Here is a 5459-nt window from a genome sequence, read left to right on the forward strand (position 1 = left end):
GTTTTCCTAAGTTTGCCTGGCTGGTTTCTTGGGATTTTTTAATTCTGTGCTTGTTGTCCTAGTTCAGTCTGTTCTGAATCTGGGAATACTTGTGTTCAAACAAGTCAGTGGTGCCTTCCAGATGGTTTGCCTGCAACCTGTAGTCTGTGTAGCCTGTGGAAAGGTATTATGGGAGATGCAGTACTGAATGGCTGACACAGCACCAGCTTGTCTGGCCTTGACATAGTGTCTTCCACTCATGGTCATCCTTGAAAGGAACCTAGCTTTCCAAGACTACCAAAAGACACCAAATGCATCACAGTTCATGTCTTCATCAGTTCCAATGCCTTTGGTCAGACTTTAGACTATAGTCTCTCTTGGTTTAGCAGAGATCAGAAAAAGCAAAATCCCTCCGTAAGCAGTAAAGTCCCCACCCCGTAAAAAACACAGCTATTTCCATACTGTCAGAGAGAAAAATCAAGAATGATGCATCCCTTTTCTTGTAGTTGAACGCACTGTCTTCAGCGAGATCTCCTGAGGATCTCTGGGGCTGTTTACAGATGCCTGTCGCAAGCACATTCAGTTACAGAATAATAGCTGGATTCACCATGCTTCCAAGATGGATCTTGAGAAGGTAGCATTGGGAGATGTGCCCACCTTCACTTTTGAAGCCCACCAGCTTCATTAGGCAAAGATAGTAGAGGGAGAGAAGAGTCACAGACCTACATTGAGGTGTTGACTTAAAGTGATAGAAGGAAAATTCTTTTTGCAAATTCTACTGATCACTAGCTATGTAGCATGAGCAGCCAGGCGCTTGACAGCCATTCACCCCCTCTCCATTTTGTGCAGCCACAAGTAGGCAGCAACTGTGTATTTATCACCCCTCTGTGGAATATAATGAGCCTGTTGTGTTGCAGATTATGTCCACCTGCCTCCCAATGACAGGTCAATGTTAGTCCCCTATTATTTATGGAACTGGATGGCAGAGAGAGGTTACTTTTCCAAGACTACTATATTCAATGTGTGTTTGACCGGAGAGCTTGCCAGTTCATAAACTCAAGTGCTATGTATTCAGACTACCACATATGATATTGGATGTGCCATTTCAAAACAGCTGCACTAAGGTTAAGGAAAGGTGATCCAAGATCACATCAGGGGTGATTTTTAGACTAAAGTAAGAGGATTCCCTCATGGGGGGGGGACCTGGTAGACATTGATAAAATAAGACTGCAGCCCTATTCTCCCTCTCATGGTACTACAACCCAACCACCCATCAGCACCCAGAAAAGCTGCAGCTCAGTGGTAAAGTGTGTTGTGCATACAGAAAGGCCTATGATTCGAATCTGGAAAGATATGTTCACCTGAAAGGGTCCCATTTAGGCAGTTTCCCAACAGCTTGCATGTGCCATAAAACTTTCATGGGCTCCAGCCCACTGGATGCCTCCGATGGAGTGAGCCAGAATGCATGAAAACTAGGTTGAAAATTCTCATCACAAACGCCATTTGGTCTTACATATTTAAAAGGCTTCACTTTCTATGAACAAACTGTAGAAAATTGAACTGCGCAGTTGCTGAATATTCATTGGTATACAATTCATTGCTCTTAGCCTTAGCTGAGGCTGTACAGGTCGGCCTTTGGATGGAAGCCTTTATCATAATTCTGTAATGCATCTAAAGAGGTGGGTATATAGCCATGAAAGCTCGCGTGAAAATAAAAACCAGTTTTCAAGGTGCTGTCACATTCCCCACCACCACCACCTTTCCTTCCTTCCTTTCTATGGCTGGAAATAGTTACTACTTTTAGTACTACTTTGAATTGCTACGGTTCCATCCTGCAGAATTCTAGGATTTGTTGTTTCCTGAAGTATTTAGAATTCTCTCCCTGAGAGTTCCAGTTCTTCACTACAAACTACATATCCCAGGAGAGAGCATGGGGCCATGGCAGTTAAAATGGAATCACTAAGTGTGGTGTTGAAGAGACCCAAACCTCCTTTGCCAGCCCCTGTGACAAAACTACTGAGTAATTCCTTGCCTAAGAAAGCCCTGTGGAAAATTAATGGGATTGCTGTACTTTGACAGGCGACTTGAAGGCACATACACAAATGGCTTAGCTGTTCAGTATGGAGGAGACCCTGAATACAACAATCGAGGGGGTATCCCCAGCACTCACCAACCTAGAGTCAGAACACAATAACCTCCAAAGAAGTACTATGAAAATATAAAGATACAAAAATGTATTTTTGCAATAGTCAAAGACCATTTATGAAACCTCAAACTGGCCAAATTGGGCGTTTCAAAAGAGACATGCAACACACAATCTAGTACACTGGTACCCCGGGATACGAATGCGCCGCGTTACGAAATTTCCGGGTTACGAAAAAAATCCATTAAAAAAAACTGTTCCGGGTTACAAAGGTTATTTCGGGTTACGAAAAAATTTTTTGGTGCTTTTCGGCGCTTTTTCGCACCAAATCGCGGCTTTTCCCCATTAGCGCCTATGGGGCTTCGGCTTGCGAATGCTTTTCGGGTTACGAATGGTGCCGCGGAACGAATTAAATTCGTAACCCGGGGGAGCCCTGTATATAAAAAGATGGGTATATACTAATAGTTACTATGTATTCCTTGTGAATGCAAAGGACAAGCTACTATACTGATTGAACACAATGATCTGAAGATCAGGTCGAAATGTCCAGTTCAAGATCCCAGGAATGGATATTGTCATCATGTTGTTTGAGTCGCTGTATCATTATTGTAATCACATTTGGACTCTTATATATCAGTATAGTCTGTTCTTGTTCTAATATATCTTCATATACCACATTGTGTTGCAAGTCTCTTTTGAAACATCCAACTGGTCCTTCTGAGGCTTTATAGTCTTGACTATTGCACAAATACATTTTTTTTTGTATTTTATATTTTCATAGTACTTCCTCGATCCTTTTGAAGGTTATTGTGTTCAAAGGCCCTGAATACCACAGGCAGCTGAGCCTCCCCTATGTTGGATACCTCACTGTCAATAGGATTTCCTTTACCTTTTGCTAAAACACCTTCCTGAGAGAGACGTTGCTTCCCTGCACAAGCAGCAAGAATGAGAATTTCACGAGTGGTTTGGTTTTACAGGATCCTTGCAACTGCAACCCTATGGCTATTTTTGAACTGCAGTTCTCATACTTCACCAGCTAACATGTTTGCTGGCAAAGACCAAAACAACCAGAGGGTATAGCTGCCCTGCCGCGATGATCCACATTAAGTTCATCATCTGCAAAACATTTCACTCTTTTGCAGAGAGACTGCTTCCAGGTAAATATCTCTCCTCTTGCTAGAGTTCTCTTTGGTGTTTCTTTCCTACATGGAAGGCAGTATTATTTTTTACTGATAATATACTGGTACAAATTCAGTATGTGGGAATGTTGCTTCTAGTCAAGCCCACTTACAAGTAGCTTCTACACTCTTAGATGTTTGTACAACTTACATAGGAAGCCTTGCACCTGAATGAATTGCTAAGCAAGTGGAAATGTTTGGAGCATTGTGAGCTTTTGATAGAATGCAATGCTATACAGGCCTTCTCAGAAGCAAGTTTGAGTTCAGTAAGGTTCATTCCTAGATCACTGAGTAACGGATTGGAGCCTAAAGGATTCAATAAATAAGCAGGAGTAAAGCTAGTCCTTGGCAGCACCTGAATTCAGTGTCAATAAAAAAGAACCTTAATGTCAATGCAGAACAAGTACAGATACAATACGGTTTACTATCCTTCATAGCTACCTTTAGAAGCAAAAGCTTGTTCCCAGCATGAGAACTAAGGTATGTGTGCAAAAGCAAAGTTATAGTTGAACACTTGGGGGGGGGGGAGATAACAACCAGAGACAATTTACATACTTTTAAAGTCAGTGACAAAGACACACAAAGACCTTGACTCAGTCATAAATCAGAAAAAAAGATTGCAGTCATGAAATCAGGAGACTAAGACTTGAAAGGGCTGTTATGAAGGAACATGTTAAGACCCTCAAGTGTAAAGACATATCATTGAATACCTAAGTCAGAATTATCCATGCCAGTGTACTGTATATCTGATTTCTATGTATGGTTGTGAAAGCTGGACAGTGAAGAAAACTGACAGGAAGAGAATCAACTGATTTGAAGTGTGTTGGGAGAAGATCATGGACTAACCCTTGCAAAAGACAAATGAATGGGTACAAAAGCAAATCAAGCCTGAATTCCCCCTAAAAGCCAAGAGGACTAAACTGAGACTGCTGTACTTTGAACATATCGCAAGAAGACATGACTCATTAAAAAAGACAATGCTTGGCAAGAAGGCAGCAGGAAAAGAGGAAGACCCCATTACAGGTGGACAGACTCAGTCAAAGCAGCCATGGCTGCCCTGAGTATGAAAAACTTGAGGGAGGCTACTGATAACACTTAACAGGGTGACTCAGAGGTCTTTCATTCATAGGTTTGTAATAAGTCAAAGTTGATCTTATGGCATTTAATAACAAGCACACACAACTTAACATGTCATGAACTTCTGGCCTCCAATCAAATTGTTCAACTTCCTATACATCGGGATTTTTTTTTAATGCTGACTATGTTATGAGCATGTAAAATGCAGAAAATGCACCAACTAAAGTTGAGGTATTGCCTGAAATGTGGTTGTCAGCATCCTCTGACATATATCCACAAGGAGAAATGTGCATTGAACAGTGTGATGCAGGAGCTAACAAGACCAATGTGATTTTAGGTTGCATCAATAGAAGGATAGTGTCTAGATCAAGGGAAGTAATAGTCCCACTCTATTTTGCTTTGGTCAGGCCCCACTTGGAATACTGTGTCCAGTTCTGGACACCACAATTCAAAAAGGACATTGAGAAACTGGAGCATGTCCAAAGGAGGACAACTAAAACGGTGAAGGGTCTGGAAACCATGCCCTATGAGGAATGACTCAGGGAGCTGGGGAAGTTTAGCCTGGAGAAGAAAAGGTTAAGAGGTGATATGATAGCCCTGTCTAAATATTTGAAGGGATGTCATATTGAGGAGGGAGCAAGCTTGTTTTCTGCTGCTCCAGAGACTAGGACCCAGAACAATGGATGCAAACTGCAGGAAAAGAGATTCCATTTAAACATTAGGAGGAACTTCCTGACAGTAAGGGCTATTCAATAGTGGAACACACTCCTTCCTTGGAGTGTAGTGGAGTCTCCTTCCTTAGAGGTCTTTAAACTGGATGGACATCTGTTGGGAATGCTTTGATTTAAATTTCTTGCATGGTGGGGTTAGACTGGATGACCCTTGTGGTCTCTTCCAACTCTATGATTCTATGACTTTCCAAATTTAACATCATTCATCTGGGATTTTATTTGTTTATAAAAATGTAAAAACCCACTGGTACATATTCTGTCCACAAATACTGGGCACTTTCATATACTTTGGGTGTCGCCAGTATTTGATGGGGGAAAGTGGAAGAGGGAAAGGACTTAAGAAAAGGCAGA

The sequence above is a fragment of the Sceloporus undulatus genome, chromosome 1 (assembly GCF_019175285.1).
Source record: "Sceloporus undulatus isolate JIND9_A2432 ecotype Alabama chromosome 1, SceUnd_v1.1, whole genome shotgun sequence".
In the NCBI taxonomy this organism is placed as follows: Eukaryota; Metazoa; Chordata; class Lepidosauria; order Squamata; family Phrynosomatidae; genus Sceloporus; species Sceloporus undulatus.